The following is a 26,299-nucleotide window of genomic DNA, read 5'->3' on the forward strand; positions in this document are numbered from 1 at the left end:
GGAGATTATTTTGACAGAGTTTGCACCCTCAAGCAAAATTTGCTGGTTTAAAGTATATTAACAGCACCAAACGCTGGAATTAGGAAATATTAAGAAGACTCTGGAGACTCTTCTGCCTTAGTTTTTTTATAATATTAAAAGCTCAAATAGGAGTTGGGCTAAATTGTATGTATGTATGTATGTATGTATGTATGTATGTATGTATGTATGTATGTATGTATGTATGTATGTATGTATGTATGTATGTATGTATGTATGTATGAATGTATGTATGAACTTTTGCAATATTATGGGACTTACATGTATTTCAGTGCACTATTGAATCAGCGCCAAAATCATAAACATGCAAAGTTTCTGGAATTAACTATGGTGTCAAGTCATCTCTCTTTAATTTCAATAATGAGTCTGCTGGAAAATGTTCATCATCTGAGATCAACAAAATTAATGCAATTTTAAAGAAAAAATGCTGGATGGAAGCAAAACCCACCAAACCCTTCTAGGGAAACTAAAGGTGTGAGACAAAATCCTAGTTGGGGGATGTTAAGACAGCAGGAAAAAGACTTGTTGTGTAGTTGCAGCAATGTAATTACAGCTCTATCATTACAGAAAGAGGCTTCTTGCCTTCCTTATATCACCACTGCCATTCTTCATTCCCAGATATCCTTCAGGAAAGACTGTGATTTGTATAAAGCAGGTGGCTGCAAAGGGGGTGGCAAACCTGGGAATGACCATCTATACTTTGTTTCTGGTCTGAAACCTTGTAGGATGAGCAAATTCTGCCGACAAAGATGGACTATCCCTTCCATTGTGCCAAGGCAGCAGAGCCAGTGGTGAAGAGTGGCAGAAAAAGCAGTTCGGCAGCGTCCAAGAGGCATGAATTACCTGCTCCAACGTTAAACATGGTGAATTTGCTGTTCAGCTGTGTTTATGATTAGAGATTGGGGTCATCATATTCGAATACGAATATCCCCACACATCTGGACTTAATGAGGGTCTAGTCCCTGGGGTCGGACTGTTCTCTCACAAGTCCAGTGGTGGCAGCAAGCCCGCTCATCTTTCTAATCACACCTAGAGCTCTTCCCGCTCGGCTAGCCACTCCAGGCAAGGGGAGGGAGGACGGGTCTCCCTGAACGGCTGCCGAGTGGCCAGCCAAGTGGGAAGAGAGCAGTGCTCTTGGCATGATCAGAACAATGAGCAGGGCTGCTGCTTCTGCCAGATGTGTGAGTGAATGGTCCAGATGAATATGAATACACCCATCTCTATTTACGATTGCCGTTCAGTACATACGACTGTCACTGATAATGTGCTATCCAGTCAGCTTATGCTGACCCTTTCCAGGGTTTTCCAGCTCTACCTAGAAGTGGTTTATGATTCCCTTCTTCTTGGGTTGTTTTGAGACTGTGTAGCCCAAGGCCACACAGACTGGCTCTTCTCTACAAGACATGGAGACTCAAACTCCCAACTCCTGACTCACTAAGCCATCCAACTGGCTAATAATTATGTGCGATCAAGCCAATTCTGACATATGGCAATACCTTCTAATGTTTCCTAGGTGCAGAGTACACAGAAGTGCTTTATCCTTCCATTCTTTTGGGAAGCTCTCTGAAACTCCATAGTTTGCCCAAGGCCACACAGACAGGCTTTTCTCATACAAGGCACAGTGAAGAATTGAACTCCCAACCTCTGGTTCCACAACCAGATGCTCCAACTCACCGAACTATCCAGCCAGTACTCATCCTAGCTGTTTCATACTGAGATAACACTCACGGTTTCCATCCCAAAAACATCCTGGCCATTGTCTTGGGAAGCAAGTGTCTTGAATTATTTCTTAGATTTTCCACACAGTGCTATATTTTTGTAGCAGTGATATAAAGAGAAGCAAACGAACTTTTAAACAACTCTTAAGTCCTGAGTCACAAGTATCACCCATAGTTACAGCTTTCAACACATTTTGTAATCACTTCCTGTGAACTGACTTGTATGAAACACATTGTGTTGGAGGTGATGCAAGTCCCAACGAAAGTTTGTCTGCAGAGTTATGATGTCCCAAATTCACATGTCCCAAAAATAATCGCTTGATGTTGCCATCAGCAAGTGAATCATCATGTACATGTGAACCACAGCAAAGCCGGCAGTGTAGATATGCTCACCAAATCCTTCAGTTTTGCCATCTGTTCCCAAATTTGATGGGCTATTCATACTTTGGGAGCGTTGCCCATCACATCTTCAAAAACTTATTATGAACAGAATATGTCCACATTTTCTGTCAAGACAGAAATGTGTGTCTGAGCCAACTTCAACTGCTCTGCTGTCAGATTCAAAATCATGTTCTTGGGGAGAAGGGGAAAATATCCTCCTGAAGGAAGGAAAAACAAGAAAAGCAGCAGTATGTATGGTGAGTGTTGATTTTAAAAGACTGGCTAAAAGAGAAGTTGTTTCATTGAAATGTTCATTGAGGTGTGTGGGTTTTGTTTTGTTTTTTTACCATTTATCAGAATTCTGTGAAGTGGAGTTGCAATACAGGATAATGAAAGTTTTACTCAGGGTTGGGTAACCTTAAGCACTAAGGAAACATATGGACCTCAGCTATGCCTCATGCGGCCCTTGGGCCAGTTTGCAAACTATCCACAAATGGGCAGTTGAGACCTCTGTAAGAGCAACCTATTGATCTCCTCTCCAACTTACTGGAGAAAGATGGAAAAATTACAGAAGAAGAAGAGGAGGAGGAGGAGGAGGAGATAACGGTGTGTGCTCACCTCTGACCCACCAACCATTCACTTTAGCCCCACCCAACACTGGTATGCCATCCCGGAGAGATTACCAGAAAGGGAATGTGATCTTTAAAGTAAAAAAAGATTTCTGCACTTGTTTATTAGATTTGCACCCAGTGGATTAAAAAAAGGGGGCGGGAGACCTCAAGGTGTCTTGTCCTCCTCAATATAATTTACATTATTTTGCATGTCAACTGAGAAGTAAACCTTACCAAGGTCAACAAGATTTACTGACCTGCTGATAAATCTGAATTGAATGTCAGCAGAAGCCACAACGTTACCTCTGGCAGCATTTTGAAAGAATCCAGTTTCCCTCAGTCTGGTCCCCTCTAGTCATTCTGAAATACAACTCCTTTCATCCTTAACTATTGGACATGGCAGCAGGTGGTGAGGAGGCATAGTCCAAAAATGCTTAGATGGGTCCAGAATGCAGAATACCGGTTCACGGCTGCATCAGGCTGTCAACAGCTGTTAGCAATGATAGTTAAACAGGATATTTCCTTAAAAAGAGGAATTACACATCTCAGTAAGGGATGGCCTGGGTTAAATAGGAGGTATTGCCTTTTGCCACCTCACATTGCTGGTGAGCTTCCAGAGGTTTGTTCCAGTGAGAGGCTGTGTGATGGTTGTTAGTGTGTTCTGCTGGGATTTGGGAGTTTTAGTTGAAGACATCTCTCAAGATCTGATTAGATATTAAGGAGAATACAACATACCGCCTGCAATCAACCCATTTCAATTAACTCCACGGCAGAGTTTCCTCAGAGATACCTGCTCCAGCCAGCAGACTTATGTATTACACCTGTATCTGTCTTCCAGTGAGCAATTACAAAACCAAACATGCTAAATGCAAGATATGTACATAAGGAAAACTATGTACCGGGTGGTGGTTCCTCTTCAAAAAAACATAATGAATGTACTATCTAGTTTGTTGCCTTGCACTCGCTGGAGACACAACAAAGACATCCACACACAAACAAATGACATTGAAGACACAAAATGCTTAACTAGAGCAAGGCAAGGGAGCTTGACCCAAAAAGGGCAGTTCTCCAGCAAGCTGCGCCGACAATTGAGGCTCGATGGCTCCATTTCTGGAAAGCTTGGCCAGGTTGGCTGTGTCTGCCAGAGCTGATAGGGACACCTTCTCCCTGTCAGAGAATGAGCCAAGCACAGATGCTGTTGCAGGAGCTCTTACAGCAGCCGACCCTGTAGCACCAGCATGAGCCAAGCCCGGGGGGGGGGGGGGGAGAGAGAGAGAGAGAGAGAGAGAGAGCAAGTTTCATTTAACTGAAAATGCAATACGATGAATAGCTGAGATGTTTAATATATCTGCTGCATTTCATTAAGTGCACAGTTTAAAATACTGGGATGTCTCAGGCAAATTATAGCAACTGCCCCTAAGAAGTAAGTAAATATGGGGGGGGGGGGAATAGCAGCCTAGCCCCATGGAGACCTAGAAAGACTAGCTCTGCTAACATTATAGTTAGCAAGATCTAGTGGTCTGTTTTGTTCGAGTCACCAGCAAACGCTGGGCTTAAAACCTGTAAGACATTTACTGTGAACATCTACTGTTTCTCTGTTTCTCTTTTTGAATGTTCATTTCTTTCACTTACATTCCCTTTCTGTCGCATTTGTTTCATTTCCAGTCATTTGTTCCACTTGTCTTCATTTCTGTTTGATTTCTGTGGGAGGCTCGGAGAGATTTCTGTTGCTAGTGCCAAGGGAAGCTTCAGCTCCTATGGCCAAGAGTAGCAGTGGGGCAGGGGAAAGACGGGTAAAACTCCCACCAGCATCCCATGGAGCTCGACAAAACCTCAAACTGCTGCCGCTCTTGTAGTTAACACTATTCAAAAAACCCAACATCTCTTTAATGGCATGTTCAGCGTACGGATGGGAAAATGTGTCACTTTGGGTTTCTCTCATATTACAAATGTTAAAGCAAAACCTTTTCCTCTCAAATACTGTACAATGTAAAGAAATGTGTCAATCTCAATCAATTCTTGCCAGAAACAAAGTGAAATGAAATCTACACACATTCACACCCTTCAATATACACTAGCCACAATCAATGGGAACAGCTGTTCCCATTGCAAAATGGGCCCTGTTTTACCTACTATATAGCTGTTAAAGATGAGGAGCCTTTCAGGGGGGAAAAAAGTTGTGATCCTGCACTAACCTGGTTGAATGTGCAGAGATTCAAAGCCAAATGCCAGAAAATCCATCCACAACTATTTATGTGGGGGCCCCAATGTTTCCTTAACTCCCAAAACATTCACCGGAAGGAAGGAAGGAAGGAAGGAAGGAAGGAAGGAAGGAAGGAAGGAAGGAAGGAAGGAAGGAAGGAAGGAAGGAAGGAAGGAAGGAAATATAAATGTCCACTTCTGGGAATCTTCAGGAGCCAGAATTTTGCACTAAAACCAGGCACAACATTCCCAAGCCATGTTTTAACTTGACACTAAACCAGAACTGCTGTTTTATTTCACTTGATTTCATTCTGATGCTCCCCCCCCTTTTTTTTTTTTTTTTTTTTTTGGTATTTCTGGTGCAGGGGTGGCTCGTAGTTGGACCTAGAAATGGACAATTGATCCCAGCCTTCCAAGGGTACCCACTCCTGTTTTAAAAGTAGAGCAGCCAAAGTTCAGAGCATGGACGGAAGAATCTGTCCATTTCAGAATCCCCTTCAGTCAATTTTTAAACATTGACAAGAAGTTAACCTCCCCACTCTATTAGCTGTGTCTTTGTGGGCTATGTTCTCCCGCCCCCCCCCCACAACATCTGCTTCAACTGGATATGAATAGAGAAAATGATGGCTTCCCAGTCTTTCCCACTCACCTCCCTGTAAATGTGTTTCATTGAAGGGCTTGGCCATCAGTGGGAACCCCGGAATCTCCCATTTAAGTCTTTCAGTTTAACCAGATTATAGAGCAACTGGTCTGTTTCATCTAATTCTCCATTGAGAAAAACAAAATATGATTCCTATAAAGAAAAGCATATGTTCAGAGACAACAGGATGCTATCAAATTGCATCAATAACTACAGTGGAACATAATCTTCCCCACCCTAGCATGTCAAAAAATGATCAATCATAACTTACTCCCCTTTGGGCATATTTTTCTTTACAAACAGCTGCTAATTCTGTAGCACAGGTTATGGAAAAGAGGGAGGGCATGATTTACTGCAATTTAAAGCTGAAATCAGGTTGCACTTGTGGAAGACTGTGATACTTTAAAACAGCAGCCCTCCGTGCATCCTGTGTTTCTCCAACCCACCCCCATTTTGCCCCTTTAATTAAACGTCTACTCCAGGAAGGGCTAGGAGAAGCACGAGGGTGTTTATTTCAACCAGCTGAATAAATGATTTCTACGTGTGCCTTGCTGTTGAAAGTGAAGGAAGGAACTGCGTATAGAGGCCATCCCTAATTAGAGATCAAAACATTACTTCTGAACATTTCATCAGAAATGTAAATAGCTAATCAGTACCAGCCCAATGCCTTTGTTTTTTAATTAGGCCCATGCCAAGTCTCCATGAAGTTAAAAGACAGCCTGGGCTCCAGCCTCAGAATTCACAATCTAACCCATAGCTTCATGCTGATATTTCCTTTGAACTCCCTTCATGATGGGGGTGGGGATCCAGGGACTTAAATGTTACATTTACATTTCTTCTTCTCCTCAGCTGACAGACTGTAAACCTCCAAAGACAGCAACCACCAATGTTAGAAATAATGACAACAACATGTATAGTGTTCCACATGAGTACAGGGGTGGAATCATAAGCAACTTGTTACATTTCCAGAGGGGCAGCCATTTTAGTCTGCTGTGTGTGGCAGCAACACCAGTATGGGGTGTGGCCCTTCATATTTGACTTAGACAAAATCTTTTCTCCATTGTGGATGTGTCAGTAATTCTTGGAGGCATATGCCACCTACCAATGAATCTCAAATAGTGTCTCCTGGCCACTAGCAAGATGTGTAACTGTTTGCACCCAATAGCCACCAAACAACTTTGAACAAACCTCTGAAAAGACCACTGTCGGATCTTTGGCATTTCTATTACAGATCACATCCCTTTCTGTCAAGGTGCATATAAGTATCTGTCTGCTGGACTCTGTCCCATTCTTCTGATGAAACGGACCGCCCTCTGTGAAAGCTAATGCCGAACAAAAATTGTTAATCTTTAAGGTGTCACAAAGCTCTTTGTTGGCTTTGCTGCCAGAAAAAAATAGCTCTGTTTGGTGATGCACTGCGACCCTCCCACATGCAACTTCTGTTCTTAAACTACAGAGCCAGATGGCCTGTCCATCCATACATGATTTTGCTTAACAGAAGTTACAATCGCTAGTAGTCTTGGTGGGATACCTCACCCCACCCCTGCAAGAAGCATCATGCTGCACCCACAGACAGCCATTGATTGCAATTCAGCAGAAGCAATAGGATAGACATGTATCAGTTAGTGCTGCACAAATGAATGAACCTCAACCTTTCCTTGGTGGGAGACATGAGCTTCACTGCCAGGTTGCACATTGTTCCTAAAGACGGAGATGCAAAAGAGCCATTTTGACCAAAGTGAGGAACAAAAAATGACTTTTACTTTGAAATCCCCCCGAGATATATGCACGTCGGGAGCAACAGCATGAATATTGCACATAATAACTAAGATCAAGAGTTAGTCAGTGGACAGGATTACACAGAGTGGTTTGAACCTAATCTACAGAATGTCCTGGGCCATGAAGTGAAAGTAGCAGCAGAGGTCTGGAGCAAAATTGATTCTACATGAGGGCAAAGAGCAGGTGGAAGAAAAGGGATGGAAAATGCCTCAGTATGCATGCTATTTCCAACTGTAGAGATGCAAAAGGACTGTTTGACCCAAAATGGAGAGGCATATTGATTGGCTTGATAGGTGCAGTTCCTTATCTGAGTGTATTTTTGAGGTGAAAAGCTAGGATTAAACTAAGTATAACAAGTTTTGGAATGCAGCATTGCTCCAACTTCTTTTACCAATGAAAAGAGCCTTGAGGGTACTGTTGGTAGATTTAGGCACAAGAAAAGCAAGGGGAGGAATCCTTCCCTGGAAATCATTTCCCATTTAGTGTGACCCCCTTCCCCAACCCTGGGCATCAGCCTAATAAGCAATTATGCACCATCAAGGATACACATAAGTATGCAGCTGCACAAAACACCTGGTTTCAGCCACAACTTTGAAATTGGAAAATTAACAGTAAGGCCTTGTCCACACTGGCATATAGATATAGTACATAGATTACTGATGACACAATTTGGATCAGGAAGTTGCTACTTAAAATGTGTTTTAACTATGCATGTGTTGCTACTTAAAATGATTCATCCTTCCCTTTAAGAGCTGTCACTCACCTTTCTGGCTCAGAGGCAGGGCATGCATTCTTGTTGGCATGTTGATTGTTTAGCCTGGAAATAGCAGCCCCCAACACCTTTGCCACTGTGGCTGCAGACTCTGAGAGAGGAGAGAGAACATGAAAGGACAACAAGGGAAGGGAAGTCTGGAGGCATGGGGAGGGAGAAAATGAAATGGCACTGACAGAGGGAGAGAGAAGCAATAATTTTTTTTAAGTTCCTTCCTCCTGATGGTCCACAGAAGATCAGGAAAAAATGGACAGCTGAGCAGGTTCAGACGGGAGGAGTATGCCAAACGGCACATTGTTCAACAAGTTCTTTGTAGCCTGATCCAAAATGGCCAGGCTGGACAGGCCCTAAGGGAAACAATAAGGTCCATCCACATTTCTTCAACCTTCTTCCATTGGCTGTAACCCTAGGACTCTGAATCGATTTGGAGATTCTGTTTCACTCAGAGCTACTCCCAATTTGTTCTTTTCTGTAATTGTTCTGTGTGCATGCTTATTGCAATCTCTTGTACACAGCTTTAAAGTCATGAGAATGGAATGGTCTATAAATTAAATACATAAGCAATAAGTAAAGTGGAATTAACTTTGAATCTGTATCAATTCTAAACCAGCTATGAGGTTCATTAAAGGGTGGTCTATTGTCATTTTCTGTCTGTCTGTCTTTCTTTGGACCACAGAAAGTGTGTTTACATTTTCAGCCTCAGGCTGGCTTAACTGTCTTGGGGCAGCTTTCATAACCTCAATGTTGTCAAAAAGAACAAATGTAATTCTAAATATACACAAGAGAAGAATGGAGCTAAACTCACAAAGGAAAAGAGAGGGAGGAGGGGGAGAGAGAGAGAAAGAAGGAAAGAAACAGTGATCATCCCTGGCTTCATAGAATAATTTAGGGGATTCTGCGACAATAAGATAAAATGGCTGTGTTTCAGAGACCAGACTAGAAATGGAGTCTATGCCTTGCTTGTTTCGTCAGTAAACATATAGCACCCTAGTCTAGTCTAGGAGCACTGTCTCCCTCCTCCCACCAAATGCTTTTCCTCAAGTTCAAACAATGAAATCAAAACTCCTGGAGTTAAGAGCTAAAAATGATTCAATTGTACCCACTATAGCAGTGCTGCACAGAGTCGACTATTGATCTCTGTGTCACAGTATATTTACAGTCTAGTATGATCAATATGCTATTTCTGATCCAGTCGTTTCTACAGTTCTACAGCTAGGATATTTTATAGGGAGATTATCCAGCACATGACAGACTTATAAAAATTTCAGTGTGAAATACTGCCAGCAGAGTAGGTGAAGCAACAGAAATACCCTGACTGGTAGAGTTTCGACCTATTATAAATTGGACAAATTACAGTGGGTGGTATTACTGAGCTGGAAAGACTGCAGATGTGTGATGTGAAACACATTCTCGAACATAATGTCCCTTAGCACCCATGACAAAGCAAGCCCCCAGGACCAGAGTTGAAAAAGAAATTCATTCCCACCCTGTCTGTGAAGGAGAGCTAGGCTTACAGCTTCTCCTCATCTGGAGGCACCAGGTACGGATTCAGCCTTTGGTAATATGGCCTCTTAGAATTCTCTAGTGTACTTGTGGACAGAGAAATTGGAAGGAGGGACTCTCATGAGATTTCTCCAGGAAGAGGATGCATTACCCAAAAGCCACTGCTTTTTTTTATGGGATGCACCATAAAGGCAAAGGTTCCCCTTGACAATTTGTCCAGTCATGTCCGACTCTAGGCGGCGGTGCTCATCTCAGTTTCCAACCCATAGAGCTAGCGTTTTGTCCGCAGACAATCCTCCATGGTCATGTGGCCAGCATGACTAGACACAGAATGCCGTTTACCTTCCCACCGAGGTGGTACCCATTTATCTACTCGCATTTTTGCATTTTGCATGCTTTCGAACTGCTAGGTTGGCGGGAGCTTGGACAAGCGACGGGGGTCACTCAGACGCATGGATTCGATCTTACAGACTGCAGGGGACCACCACATCCCTAGCGGGGTGCACCATAGGTAAAGGTAATTTAAAAAGTTGTTCGTTTTCCCCCCAAGCTTCTCTTGCTCCCGCAGCAGTCTTTCTTATTGATTGATTGATTGATTGATTGATTGATTGATTGATTGATTGATTGATTGATTGATTGATTGATTGATTGATTGATTGATTGATTGATTGGATTTCTATCCCACCCATCTAGACCAAAGGTCTACTCTAGGCGGTTTACAAATTTAAAAACAATAAAACCAAAAACATATATTATAGGTCCAAGATGGTGAAGTATAAGTAATTAAGACATGGCAGGAGGAAAAGCCTGCCCAAATAGCCAGTTTTTAAGTCTATTCTTGACAACACCCAGAGAGGGAGCCAGGTGGATCTCCACTGGCAAGTTGTTCCAAAGGCAAGGGGCCACTGCCGAGAAGGCTCTGTTCCTCATCCTTTCCCTCTAGACCTCCCTCGGCGTTAGGCCCCTCAGCCGCCCAGCCCGGCTGCAATCAGTGACTCTGGCAGAACTGGGTGGGAGAAGGCGCTCTGCCAGATATCGAGGTCCTAAACCATTTAGGGCTTTATATGTAATCGTAAGAACTTTGAAATCAATGCGGAAATGAACGGGCAGCCAATGCAAGGAGGCCAGTGTGGGGAAAATATGTTCGTACCTTTTCACCCCTGAAGTTTCTGCGTCAGTCTCAAAGGCAGCCCCACATAGAGCACTTTACAGTAATCTAATCTTGAAACTACGAGTGCATGGACCAAAGTGTTGAGCAGCCCCACATCAAGATAGGGACGCAGCTGGGCAGTCCTCCAAAGGACCACCGACGGAAAGGACCACCGACAACACTTGGGTCTCCATGGTGAATGCCGGGTCTAGATGTACACCCAAACTGCGAACCTCACTCTTGGTGGTAAGAGTCATTCCCCCCCCTCAAAGGAAAGGGAATTTTCCAGACCACTGATGTCTGGTACACCCACCCGAAGGACCTCCATCTTTCCCAGATTCAGCCTCCTTCCATTCTCCTGCATCCATTGCTGAACAGCCCCCAGGCAGTACTCAAGGGACGAAACAGCATCCACTGTTGTTGGAAAAAAGGAGATGTAGAGCTGAGTATCATCAGCGTACTGATGACACAAAGCCCCACATCCCCTGATGACCCCTCCCAACGGCCTCATGTAGATGTTAAACATCATTGGAGAGATAATCGAGCCCTGTGGGACCCCACAATTGAGGCTCCACGGGGCCGAAAAACTCTCTCCAATCTGCACTCTCTGGGGACGGTCCCCCAAGAAGGAACGGAGCCAGGCAAGAGCCAGGCCACCAAAAGTCTTCAGATTTCTAAGCCTTTCACACACACCCTTTTCTAGGTGAGGGGTTTGTGTGTGTAAGAAGAATTTCAAGGATTCTCTCTGAATCATGTCTTCTGAAGAGTTTTGACGCAGCTCTTTATTCTCTATCATCCTTGCCTGCCCAAAACAAATGTCCCAATAATTTATGGTCTTCGAAGATCCAAAAAGATAAATGACACCATGATGACAGGTCATCTTGGTCTTGAAAAGATTTTGTTTTCTGATTGTTATGCACTGAATGGAGACTGAAGGCCAGATAGGAATGTGCGTTGTCACTGCTGTCGATATTTGGTGATTCCCTTTCATAATTAGCAGAGCATAAAAGTACAAAAACAACTCCTCTAACACAGGGGAAACATAGAAGAGAATAGCAAAAATAAAATACAAATACAAATAAGAAAATATGTTTTTAAAAATTCAGCCTCCACCGAGCTCTTTGGTCTCACTAGTCCTTTGCATATAAAAGGGGGAGGAAACACTCTACAAGTAGCTTAAGTGGAAAAAAATTATTTACATTTGATCTTCAGTTACAATTAGAAGAATAAAGAAAGGTTAAAGAAAGATATTGCAGCCTCAACCATATGATAGACTGTTGTTGACCATGCTGGCTGTTGAAAAGAAACTCTCTTCTCTTCACATATCCCTGGAATCCTTGGTAGATATGAATCTCATTAGGGCTTATTCCATAATCAAGGACAAGCTCTGTCACGCTGAATTCAATCACCTATGCAATAACCTTAACCCTGTATGTTCCCCTCTTTCTGTTGGATATTTTCCATCTCAGGATCACTCTCCCAAATATTACCACTCCCTAGTAAATCCACATCTAAGAAGAGCTTTTATGTTAGCCCGTTTTAACATTTTTCCTTCGGCCACCCATGCCGGTCGATTTCTCAATATCCCTCGTGAAAAAAGACTTGTGGTGTTGTTGTGTTTTTTTTGGTTTTTTTTTTTTTTTTTTTGCTGAGAGATGCCTGACACCCTGGTTCATATACTGTTTCAATGCCCTGCACATTCCCACCTCCGAAATTTTTTTCTTGAACCTTGGATCTCTTATTTTTCCAGTTCTTCTGTGTCAATTCTTTCTATTTTCATGAGCGATGAATGTAATGCCCTGACCGCTGCTGTTGCAGGTTTCTTATCTGCAATTTTGAAATTGTCCCCTGCTTCACGCTCCTAATTTGTGAAATCTGTGTAATTTTACTTTTCCTATTTTGCTTGTGTTATTGTAACTTGTAAATGCCATTAAAGGTTTCAGAACACACACCACGCTGGCTGCACGGTCTGGAGCGAGGAGCAAAGAAAGAGCATCTCTGCTCCTGGCAATATTTGGAGAAGAAGAGGTAGGGGACAAATAGAAACAAATAGACAGGAAGAAGGGAGGTGCAAATCTCAAGCTCAGGAAAAAGGACTTTGTTAGCTGTTTAGTGGAAAGGAGAGAATTGCTTTAGGTCCTAAAAACCAAGTAAATCGAAACATAGCAACTGGTTTTCCACCTCCTGTCATGAAGACTATGGGATGCTCATTTTGTTCATATATTAATAAGGTGTCCATCAGGACCTGCATTGTTCATGCTTCCATTTGCTTGAAGACCTCTACTGGGAAAACATACAATCTGTAACATGGTATGTAAACAAACCACTCAGCGATTTTTAATATACTAAGAGAAATATAATAATTATAAATGATTTAACACATTTTCCTCCTGAAGGAGGTTTTCCACAAGTGCTTTAAAAAAAACCCTACCTGTATGGAAACTCAAGACATCCAATACCTGTGTTAAGACTGAATGGGACATAGGAAACGAGCTCCTTCTGCACAGGGAGGGAAAAGAAATGTGGTGGCTTATTATTACTCTGTGGGGGAAGGTTAAGCTGAGGGAATACAAACGCTCTGAGGTCATGCAATGAGTACCAGGGCTGAACAAAAATCTGAATGAAGCCTTCCACCACCACCCCATCCATGGTGAACACTCTGTTGGGCTATGTTGGCTCTCAAGAGGGATAAGATGAAAGTTGTGCTAACCACGGCGCTATCCTTTATGTCAGGATCCAGAAGTCTCATGGCACAAGTCCCTCCCTCCCTTTTTAGCCACATTTGCATTCCACCTTCCTTCAAATGACATCAGAGCAGCACACAGTATGTGGCTCTCCTCCTTCCCACTATATCCTTGCAATAATTCTGTGACATAGATAGGACTGAGGGAAGGTGGTGGGCCCGAGATCACCCCATGGACCTCATGGCTCAATGGGGACAAGAAGCCAGATCTCCAGTGACCCAGCCCAACACTCAGACCACTGTACCACAACGGTTTTTCAGACCACTACACCACACCTGGTAGTCCTTTGAATAAGAATTATGCAGCTGTACTAGAACGAAAAGTGTGAACAGATGAGGTAGTTCTATAAAATGACTGGAGAGTTTCCTTAATATTTTTAGTAGCCTCTGTTTCTTTAAAACCACTGTATTCTCCTTCTGTACCTGGTGCTTCCAGTCTGGATGAATGTTACAAACGACTTGCAGAAACTTTTGAGTCCCCTGAGAGCCGTCTGCTGGGAAGTGCCAGAAATTAGAACTTAACAAGAAGAGCATATTGCTACCTGAGGCCACTGTTCTAACTGATACTCTATACCTGAACGCGGCCAGTCCAATAAAGGAAAAGAGACAGTACAAGCTGGATGCAGTAGGGTGTTTCTTTTGATTTCCACAGAGCTCTAAATATATAGGTAAATAAAAGAACAAGGGGGAAAAAAAGAGATTTGTTATGACAAGTATTTTTCCCCTCAAATCCATTTAAATCCCAAACTGATTGTTTGTAACAAAAGTAATGCAGCTACAAATAAATTAGTTTTAGTATTATTTTGCTAAAATGCATAGACATTTATATTGCATTATAGTTCTCGCTAAGCAATAGTAGAGGAGACAGTCTGGGGTTTATAAAATAATCATGCCCTTTAGGGGAAATGTTTCGGGGGGGGGAGAAGAAATATATTGTGCCACTTGATAGAGATATTTAGCCATAAATCTACGAAATAATTAGATAGATCTCTCCCCTTCCCCCACTCCCCGCCGCCATCTTGCTCAGAAATTTTATATTAAGGAAGAAAGATGGTACGTTGGTTTGGGAAGAAAGTTTTTGAAACGCTGCTCACTGCTACACAATTGAAATCGATAAGAAGATTGGAAGACACTGTGGTGTGAAAACACCTGGTGGAGAGCAGCAGCAGTTCATTGCTGAAGTCCTCAGGAAAAGTGGGATGGGGTGGTGAGGGGTTCAATTTACTGCTGGGTTTTGGCACTGTAGCTTCTTGGATCTCGTTCATTTCCGTTCATTTCACCTTTTGGTCATTTCACAATTGCACCAATAACCCAAGAGGAGGGAGAGGTCAAGGAGGAGGTGGAAGAGCAACAAGTAACACCGCCACCTTTAACAGCACAAACAGTAGAAAATAAGAAGTACATTACCGGCATAGCTCTTCTGGCGCCTGAACATGGTTTTTCGTCTGTCGTGTTCTGATCCAGAAAACCATGCCGGAAATATAGAACTGCAGACTCCTGGACACAGTCCCAATGAGGCAGATTTTTCTAAATATCCTTAAGTAATTCACCTTACTGTCTATTTCAACACAACCTTACTTAGTGACAAGAGCATGAAATGGGCATGTAGGGTTCTCTTTCTTGGACTGATTTTGGGGCAGTTCAAACTACTACAAACTATTCTCCAGAATATGTCACTGTATTTGAAAAAGTCATTCACACACATGAAGGATTTCTCTGATTATTTTCTTGATTTTGTGTATTTCATACAATCATAGAAGGGGCCTATATGGCCATCAAGTCCAACCCTCTGCTCAGTGCAGGAATCCAAAACAAAGTAGATCTGATAGACAGTTGTCCAGTTTTCTCTTGAATGCCACCAATGCTGGAGCACTCACCACCTCTCAACGTCATTGGTTCCATTGCTGTACTGCTCTAACAATTAGAAAGTTTTTCCTGATATTCAGTGGAAATCCAGCTTCCTGTAACTTAAGCCCATTGTGATTGGGTTCTCCAACTCTCCTTCACACCCATTATTGCATGTCCTGCACTCCGGGATGATCAAGAACAGATGGAAGCACTTCTAGCCTATCTTATAGCTAAAGACCTAAGCGTGGGCTAAAATCAAAGAAACAATATTTAATCTCATTTTAAACCATTTAGAGCACTCTAAAACTACTTTATACAATCAAAATAAAAACTTTGATCTGACATACCAGAAACTAGGTGCAGAGGGAAACAATTGGCTACTCTAAGTGACTGACATTAAGCCAAGAGTCCTTCCCTTCAAAACATCTTAAAAGCACAATATGCAGGTTGCTCTTCCAACACTAAGAACTTGGCAGGAGTGAAAGTTCTGCCTTGTGTTCCTCCAGCAAACTAGAGAAATAAGCCATTGTTTGTTCTAGAGACAGAAGAAAGTAGCAGCTCGTACCTGCTTCAAACATAATGATAAGCAAATCTTGGCAAAGTTCTATTTTTTTTTTAAAGTCACTCTTTCCCACTTCCCCAGAAAGGGCTCTTCATACACTATAAGCTAGATTTTCCAGGGAATCAACTCTGACTTGCTGCTATGTCCAAGTCTCACTGAAATCCAACCCTCTGCTGCTACTGGATAGAGGAGTTTGCACCCAGCACAAGAGAGGGGCTAAGCCAGAGAGCTGGAGTGTGAAACTTTAAAGTTCTGCCCAGCTATTTGCTTACTTAGATATCTATCAATGAACCTTGCAAACACAATTTCACAAAATGAGTCTTATTCACAGTTGTTCAAATCCAGATAAAAATTCATGACACCTTCCTCAACTGGGTTGGCGGTCCAGTACATGGAAGAATCAGCTCCACATGCAGAATCTTCAAAACCCTAAAATATCAATGCGGTTATTTGCAATTCATGAATTCCCTATGTGGATTAGCACAAACATATCGGAATTATACCTAGACCAAATTTGGCAAGGGCCTTAGCAGTCTAGGTGGCAACAGCAGCTCCAGCCTCTACAGCTCTCTTGCTCTTACTGATTAAAAACTCTTACTCACTGCCCTTTCTTAAACAAACCCATTGGGTTGAACCAATATTTCATAAAGGTTACAAGAACAGGGTTAGAGGGGATCGCAGTCAGAGCATGCTAGGGTGTTAACATTAACTGTTCGGTATACCCTTCCATCTTGTATTGTGGATGAGATTTTGATGCAGCCTCTTATTGGTCCAATATGCTCTGAGTGCTCTCTAATGATGGATGTTTCACCACCTTCCTAAGCATTTTTTTTCCTACCAATCCAGCATTTTCAACAGTTAGTCTTCAACGTAATTCTTTTCTTCAGCTCACCTTCGGAGCCATGATTCCTTGTTCTGTGCACATGCAGTGAGAAAGAACAATGGAGCCCTAACAGCATGTATTTGAAGGCTGTTATCAAGTCCCTCCTCAGGCATTGTATGGATGATAGCTTTTCAAAAATCTGGAAGCACGTGGGTGGAGCCATGGCTGTCAGCAATACATAATCACTCTCTGTCTCCTGCCAGAGTCTCCCAGCATTTCAAGTCGCATTCTTCAGGAAAGCCAAAATTACCCCCTCGGAAGCATGATCAGCGCTGCAGTAATAGATGTCACACTTGGAAACATTATTTTCCCTTCCAGAACCCCTCTCAGCCAGCCTGGCTGAGGAATTCTGGGAGTTGTAGTCCAAAAGAGTAAATTTCTCCAGAGATGTATATCATAATGGCAGAAAGACAGCCATTCCATTAAAAATCCATGATGTTTACACAGCAATTTAAAATACTTAAATTAAAAGATTTTTTAACAGCATATTTGCTTTAAAGTAGCCCCTGTTGAATTAAATGGGCATTGATTCTGATTAGGCATTCTTAGGATTTTATTTTTATCCTTGGTTCTCCTTTTCCCAAGGTGTGGCGTGGGACATCTTTTAAAACCCTTGGATTGGCTTTAAAACAAAACCACTGGGGGCTTTTGCTTGTATGGTCACTGTGACACGTGACTGGTGAATCATGGGGACATGGGATTACAGAAACCTCCAGGACACACAAACCCTCTACTACTACTACTACTGCCATCTAGCTGTCAATGCAAGAAAGTCAACTTGTTAGCCATTCATTTTGCTTCTATACAGTAGGACTCTCGTATCTGCAGGGGATCTGTTCCACAATCTACTGTGAATGCCTGAAATCACAGACAGTGGACAACCCTATATGCAACTTACCAGGACGTGAGACAAAGGTCACAAGGGAGCAGGACAACTGCCGCAAACCCTGCACCCTTGTATGCCCTGCTCCGTTGTATGTTGTATCTAGGGCTGCAATAAGCTGTTCATCAGGGAACTGAGCTGCCTTAACCACCCACACAACTCAGCATGAACAAATAGGCAAAGTGAACCCCATAAAACATGGTCTGGAATCTGAAAAGCAAAATTGGATGCATTTCAAAAAATAACTTTAAAATAAAACTGAAGATGATGTCTGGAAGAAAATAATGTGTCCCCCCCCCATCATGTAACCATGATAATGCAAGCATTACGTAGGTGACGCCTGATCAGGAGGTTCCTTCACATCCTTCATTTAAAACCAAAACAGTGCTTGGGGGGGGGGGGTTACCATGTCTGCAAAGACAGTAGGTAGAACTTTCCTCCTCAGTATTCCATATATGTATGCATTACCAAATAAATAGTGCAAAAAGGATGCTGCTTCACACACACACACACCTGAATATGAGACTTTATATGCATAGCTGTTCATTTAGAAGTAATTAGAATAATTTAAACAGAAATATGGTGCATCACAAAACAGAGAGGAAGGCTGTGACCAGTGGGCCCCAGTGCCTGCCGCTGAGTCTACTCTCATGTGAGAAAAGAATCCCATGTTCTTGTTCATCTCTTTTTTTGGACTTGTCCCTGATCATGTGGCTAAAGCAATGACAGAGAAAGAAGGGGTAAATGACTCTTATATACCTGTGTTGTCCATGTTGCATAATGTAATGACTGAATAGGGCTCTGATGGATATCTGAGGAAGAGGTGAGGGAGGTGCTGCCCTCTCCCTAGAATCCTAAACTTGGTTATTTTTTTAAAACATACACTGGTATATGCAGCTTCCCCCTGATAGGGGACCCAAGGTGGCTCACAACAGTTACAATAAGAAGAAATGTTAAATACTATACAATATTATATTAAAACATTACTCATGATTTAAAACCTTTTAAAAAAAACATTTTAAGATATCTACATTTCCTAAACAGAGCATTCTGTAGACCAGTGGTCCCCAACCTTGAGCCTCCAGATGTTCTTGGCCTACAACTCCCAGAAGCCTTCAGCAACACCTCTGCTGGCCAGGATTTCTGGGAGTTGAAGTCCAAGAACATCAGGAGGCCCAAGGTTGGGGACCACTGCTGTAGAGTACCCAAAAGGTGGCCCTGGGGCATAGGTTTTGCAGTCTGTTTCCTAGACCTCAGGCACAGAAAATCAGCTGGTACCAATCTCATGGTAATCTTAGATTTCAGTTTCAGGGCATGCCATTTGGACATGCTCAGAAGCACCATTGTCTCCTCCATTGTTCTGTATCCTGCAGAACTGCTCCTGTTAATTGGTTGGCAGATTGGCATTAAAGATAACCCTTGAAGTTGATCATTAAGTCTGTACCTGGTCATTTTCTCTTCCCACACACACATCATTGTCTCTAGAGATCCATCCCTTATGACATCAAATGTGTACACCCTCAAAGGTCTGTCCCTTGGCCTCAGTCTTTGTGCCTAAGGGAAAGGGCTGTTAATGTCTTGGCAACACAAGATATGATCTGGGGAAAACTTATACTTGTCGTCTGCCAATTTGCATCTGTCCTTCTCTCTTCATCCCATTTTCTGCATCTTTCTTTCTCCTTACTTCCAAGGATGACATTTATTTATTTATTTATTTATTTATTCATTCATTCATTCATTCATTCATTCATTCATTCAGTTTGTATCCCACTCCCATTAGTGTCGATGCACTACTCTGTGTGGTTACATCACATATAATAGAAAACAAAAATACAAACAAAAACATTTAAAGTAACAACAATAACCCTAAAAACAGATGGCACCAACTAATCATATAAACCCAAAGTGGGCGGAGGAAAAGGTGAGGGGGAGAAAAAGGATGAAAGGGCAGGGAAGGTGGTCAGCTGGGATTGGTGTGGAAAGTCTCCCTGAAAAGCAATGTCTTTAGTTACTTCCTAAAAGTCCACAGGGAGGAGGCTAGTCAGAGATCCTCCGGAAGCTTCCATAAAGTTGGAGCAACCACAAAGAAGGCCCTGCCTCTTGTATTTATGGGCCTCCCTCAGGGTGGTCACCCAGAAGAGTCTTGTGGGTCGGGGAGGTGACATTAAGGAAAGACCTCCAACAAGTAACATGGACCCAAACTGTGGAGGACTTTGTATGTGAGTATCAGAATCTTGAACCTGATCCAGGATGAAACAGTCAACCAGTGGAGTCGAGCCAGAACCTGAATGGTGATGATGCTTTTCAGAATCACCTTAAAAGTTAACATGCCATTCATCAAATAGGAAGGCTGATTATTTCTCTTGCCTTATCTGGACATATCAGGCTGTTTGAGCTACACAGGAAAGAACAAAAGTAAAAAATTTACTTTTTAAACTATTCCTCAGACAAGGCCCTGTTTTCCCTGCACTTCATCCGGAGACTGTATCCCTCGGAGGAAACATTCAAGGGCTCTCATTTATGCATGGACGATCACAGGCACACCTGAATACAAGACGTTGTGTGGAGGAAACAGTGGTGGGGATCAAAGGTGAGTTTTACTGTTATTTCAGGGGTTTTCTGAGAAATCTTCCAGCTCTTTAAGCAGTGGTAAACAAGAGATAGGGGAGTGCTTTGGCATGAGAAGTAATTAGAGTTCCCTTGTCTTCTTCAAAGATTTCTAACAAGGCACTAGAAAGGCAGAGCAAGAACAGAGACAGAAATAACTAGCAAGGAAGCAGCCTCCTGCCTCCAACAGAGGTCAGCAGGGATGGGTGAAAAGTTTTCATGTTTTGTTCTGTTCTTCTTCTTCTTCTTTTGCTGTTTGGAAAAGCTGTTCAAGATCAGCAAATCTCCATGCGTTTGATAGAAAGAACTTGAAACTGTTGTTAAATTAAATTGAATGACAGGTCTGGGGCTCTGGTCGGGTTTTTTGTCTTAAAAGACCAGCACAAATTCCTTTGCTTGGCAGGCTGAGTATTGCCGGTTTCCACTCCAACCCACCAAGAGGCTGCCCATCATTGAGAGCTATCATGGGAACAGCTATACCAATTGAATTGGCTGGGACTCATGGTATATGAAATGTTGAAGTTTGTGTGTGTGTGTGTGTGTTTTTCCCATTAAGAACTGTCCGGACTTCGCAGATTTCTTCATTTTTCCAAAAAAAAGGGTGCTGTGTACATACCGCCCCATAATACTTAAAGCACTCTCTGGGTGGTTTACAACTTAATTGTGCAAGCCACACATAGCAAGCCGGGTACTGCATCAGCTCAGCAGCAAAACCAGGAGATTGAAAACAACTGGATGCAGCACAAAATGAAGCTGACAGATCCGTCAGTGCCGCGTTAGTGAAAATGAGGGAGGGGGGCAAGGCCCCCCATGGCTTGAGGGGGGAGAGGGGCCACCACCTCCATTTGTCCCTATGTCCATGTCCCTCCCATGCCTCTCTTCTTCCCCCTCCTACATGGGCTCCCTTATACATCAAGCTGCAGGAGCTGAGGCTGGGTTGTCTTGTGCTTTATGAGAAGTACTTTGAAAAGAGAGGTCAGTCTCAACTTGTCTCAGCCCCCTGCTTTGGACTGGGGGCCCCACTCCACACCACTGCCTGCCCCACTGTGCTTGCAGAAGCACCTTTGGCTTTGCCTCCCCCACACTGCCATTGCCGCTCCCAGACATGTTTGCCTGTTTGCAAGCAGCAGAAAACAGATATGCATGACCTAACAAATTCCTTCTCTGTTCCTCCAACTGCACACCTGCCCATTTCCGATGGTACATTCCCCCTCCTCTGCATGTTTTAAACACAGGAGGTTCACAGGCCCGAAGACCCCTCCATCCACCAATTCCTGGCAGCCTGGCAAGCCTGTAGAGTGGCTCATCCAGCATGGTTGCCCACTTCTTGTCACCCAGTGAAGACTGTATAATGAAGCTGTAAAGCTATTGAAACAGGTATTGCATCAGGCTGCAATCTGTGCTTAGGCAGTTGCATTCAAGCTGGGAGGCTCTTCCCTGCACATAAACTGAATTTAATGACCAGGATCCTGTTCCTTCATTCTGCTTGTTCAACAATCCATTCTGTGAATGGTTCGGTGGTTTCTGAGCTTATGCCAAAAAAGTGGTACCTCATACCTCCTTGGACAAGCTTGGAATTGGTCCAGTTACTCACACAATAAATAGAATCATGAAATAGGTAGAATCCTGATCATTCTTTCTGCTTGTGCAACGGCAGACCACACGGTGTGTCATGCTGTTTATTCTTTTTTTGCACGTCCAACACCTAACCACAATCCATGGTGGTGGTTCTTATGTGGTGTCAAGTCCAAACCAGCTTCTAGTGATCCTAACAAGGCTTGCAAAGATAAATGAGGTATTTAAGGAGTGGTTTTGCAAGTCCCATACCCCCAACTGAGTTTCCATGGCTGACTCCAAGCCTCCTGAATCCTGGTCCTCATCCATTACTCTACCCACTACACCACACTGGGCAAATCCATGGTCAGCTGGCTATATTCAATCTAGGCTGGACAAGGAAGTGCAATAATTCTGTCTGGATCATTTCATTAGAATTATGCACTGTCCAAATAATATTGATGCAGTGCTTAGAAAAGTTACTTTTTTGGGACTGTTTCTTGCTACAACCCCTCAAAGTAAATTTCCCAACTTCCCATCAGCGGGTGCATGATAGAGACAACTTTTTTCATTTGTCATGCTCTGAGGAGAGGCAAGCTTCCATTCTGGCTTTCAGACCATGCTGAAAATGATGTTCTGTTCCCAGGTGCATACATTGCAGCCATAGCAGCAAGCAGTTAATGATGAACTCATGACATCCTCATTAGCCACCTACAGATGGGATCGTACTGAAAAATATAAAAATTGATCTTTCTCGGATTGGTGGGCTATGAAGCCTATTGACTGGCTTGTGAATTTCTGGAGTCGCAAACCCCTGCAAGTCTGACATTTGATAATATAATAAAGGCAAGCAGCGGGTTCAGCCGGTGCTTTAAATGCGCCTTCTGTGCCAGGCTACCTAGTGAATCTGGCTTAGGGTCTGTGGCCAGTAGGTGCCAGCTGGCCAGCTTCAGTGAGTTTGTAAATGGCAGGATAATATATTATGAGATCATATTGTTTGGAAGGGAATTGGTAAGGAAGCTATGCAGAAAAGCACCCTGGCACTTAGAACCTTAGCTATTTCCCTGGCATCGGAGCCAGACGCCGGCTTTTCCAAACCCATATCAAGCTGTCAAGCAGACTGGAGGTAGTTTTTTTAAAAAGGAAAGAAAACGAGGCACAAGTTGCATCAGGGAGGACAATTCAGGACACGATCAAACTGCAGGCAATCTGACCCCTTGCAATAGTTGAACACCTTATTACTGTTTATCCCACTACTCAAACAAGTAAAAACTGCTGTGTTCTAGAAACTGTTGTTAAAAGAAACTCATTATCTCACTATAAGTATGGAAACAGTGTGGGAGAAAGACCCCTGGTCAGCTCATTCCATCAGAGACTTTGGATAGCATTTGGAGACAGAAGCCACTGTGATCTCTTTCAGTAACAGTTAATGAAACAACAGTGAAATTTATTTATTGGTGGTATTTAACCCCAGTAAGATTGTCTCACATTTCGAAAAATTCTACAGATCCATTGGTGGGGACGTAAAGCTGTGGAATCTTACTCACAAATGTGGAGAATATGTGTGACAATTAGTTAATGTTGACCATTCATTCATATATAAAGAAATAGAAAGTATAACCATTTCAATGGAATTAATCATTCACCTTGTTAAATTTATTTTTTGCAGAGAATGCTAAGGCGATACATAAAAAAATCTTGTCACATTTCCATTTGTAACGGTGTGTCAAGCAATGTAAACACTGAAAAAAAAGCTACTGATCTTTCTTTGAAGGCATGGTATAGACAAGTGTAGGATCTTGCTTTATTGGAAAGATCTTCCTAACTTGAGGAAGTTAGGAATGCAAATCACAATATAGATTTCAATAATTATCTCAACTTGGATTCCTCTTATTACTTATGTCCAGTCCTATGGGAATAATATGATGAACCCTCCAAATACACATAGGAAAAATTGGGATGATATACAAGAAGTCCCCAGAGCCTCTAAATAAATCCCATGGCATGTTTCATCTTAAAATATATTTTTTCATTGATGTATATTCAAATTGTGATTAAATCTTTAAAAAAAAGAGACTTAATGATATATCATGACATGAAATTTATATAAGGGTTCAAAAGTGCTTGGTTTCCATACTTACATCAAAATGCTTAAACCATGTTAAAATAAAATCTCCTGTTTGGTTAAGACCTCCTCCTCTTCATATTCATGAGTAGAGATGGGCCGTTGGCATAGTACAGCAGATCAGGTCCACAGGGGTTGTGCGAGTGCCCAGATTCTGTACCCCACCTCCTCCTGCACGTGCCCGCAGAGGAGGCAGAGCAAGGAAGCCTATGGCACTGCTTCTGATGGGCCACCTGCGAGAGGAGGTGGGGCACAGAATCTGAGGCACACGCACAACCGTTGTAGGCTCGATCTGCCAAACCACATTGAACCACCAAGCTGCAGTAAGTGTCCATCTCTATGTGAGTACTGAAAGCCAGCAGCCTCTATTGACTGCGGTGTAACAGCACCAAAGTAACCACTCAGCCTGAAAAATTGTGTTCGACTTTTAATGAGGGGTAAGTATAAGTGGATGGACGTGGTGGCGCTGCGGGCTAAACCGCAGAAGCCTGTGCTGCAGGGTCAGAAGACCAAGCAGTCGTAAGATCGAATCCACGTGACAGAGTGAGCGCCCGTCGCTTGTCCCAGCTCCTCGCCAACCTAGCGGTTAGAAAGCATGCAAATGAGAGTAGATAAATAGGGACTACCTCGGTGGGAAGGTAACAGCGTTCCGTGTCTAAGTCGCACTGGCCATGTGACCACGGAAGATTGTCTTCGGACAAAACGCTGGCTCTATGGCTTGGAAACGGGGATAAGCACCGCCCCCTAGAGTCAAACACGACTGGACAAAAATTGTCAAGGGGAACCTTTACCTTTATCTAAGTATAAGAGGGCATTTGTAAAATCTGCTTTAAAAAAAAAAGCTGGACAAATCCTGTCCTGCACAGGGTAAAAGGATTGTGCATAATGCTGCCTAAAGAAAACAAAATAATGAGGAACCGATCACGTTCTCACTTTCTTCTTCCATCGCTCAACTGACTCATTTCTTTCAATTTCCAACCACTGATATATGGAGACAGTCCTACAAACAATTTTAATTTTTTAAAAAATCAGAATTGGGACACCGTTTGATGCATCAAACGGTGTCCCAATTCTGATTTTTTTAAAAGGTACTGCAAAACAAGGCCAACCTAAGACATTTTGGTGCCAGACATAAAGCAGAGAACGGTGTTCCCCGCCCACCTAAGCCAAGATACCTCAAGTACCTCTCCAACTCCCTCGTAGCCAAAACAGAATGGGAGCAGCAACAAATTTAAAAAAGTTATTTTCGTTTGTTTTCCTTTATTCTGTTTTAATTGAGTTGGCCTTTTAATGGCACCCAGCGTCTCCTGCTTGAGGTAGCCCTCTTGCCCCCACCCCCACCCCCAAATGACAGGCCTGCTTTTGTCAGGATCTCTTGCTGGACGGGATACGACAAAAGACCAGAGAGGAGGGCTCACCTTCGCCCTTTGGCACTAGCTCTCCATTTCCACAGGTCACCTAAGGTGGCCTGGCATTAGTGATTTGCTTCTAAAGAAAACGTGCAGCCCAGTTTACAGAGTGGGCCTTCCTGGTGAACTTCGGCTGATCGAATAAATATTGAATTATGGTGTACAGAAATCTAGCGGAAAACAGATGAAAGATTCATGCCGTTTCCCCCTTTGGCAGAGAAAGAGAGGATGCAAGAAACAAAAATCACAAAGGCCTTTGGTACCAAATCCCCTCCAACTTCCCTGAGCGCTCTTTGAAGGTATGAATGCAGAGGATCATTCTCCATCCTTTTCTCTGCTGCACTATATTTGTACCTCCTCCCCCAAATCATTTTTCTAGCATTGTCAGTTAAATCATTTAAAGTTTCAGCCATCCAAGCAGTTTAGTGGCCCTTCCAGAAACTTTACCTCTGGCTCCACTGTTAACAAAATCTGAATGCTGTGACGGAGCGACTGGATATATATTGAGGAATAAATTAGGGGCTCAGGCAATTGTTATGTCTCTGACTCAAATTAGTTACATTTTGTCCATGGACATGTGTGCATGCGCAAGCCTAGCTATGGCATTAATCATGCTTTGCTGTGCATTGCGTTATTCATGCCTTTCATTTTTACCTCACCTTAGGAAAAGAAGATGCCAAGGATATGAACGGCCACATATTAGGATGGCAGCTCAAAGCAGGGGAAGGGAACTGTTGGCCTTTGGCCAACAATGTCCATCAGACGCACCCAGAAGGATCAGCAGTAAAGGGTTTTGAGAATTATAATACAAAACATTTGAAGAGCTAGATGGGGTCTCCAGCCTTGCTCTGCCTTAAAATGTAGGAGGAATTTCCTGTGGCATGTTTCAG

The 26,299-nt window shown here is 42.9% G+C and overlaps 2 long non-coding RNA genes across 2 annotated transcripts in view; one reads left to right on the forward strand and one right to left on the reverse strand.

Moving 5' to 3' along the window:
• Positions 1-26,299, forward strand: part of LOC144589182 (uncharacterized) — a 420,115-nt gene that overhangs the window by 295,034 nt on the left and 98,782 nt on the right. The window lies entirely within an intron of this gene.
• LOC144589176 (uncharacterized) lies at positions 366-22,613 on the reverse strand. The gene is made up of 2 exons (XR_013545128.1): positions 4,382-22,613; positions 366-2,356 (listed from the first exon to the last, which is right to left on the reverse strand). It is a non-coding gene; the product is annotated as an uncharacterized LOC144589176 (long non-coding RNA).

The sequence above is a fragment of the Pogona vitticeps genome, chromosome 1, assembly GCF_051106095.1.
Source record: "Pogona vitticeps strain Pit_001003342236 chromosome 1, PviZW2.1, whole genome shotgun sequence".
Classification (NCBI taxonomy): Eukaryota; Metazoa; Chordata; class Lepidosauria; order Squamata; family Agamidae; genus Pogona; species Pogona vitticeps.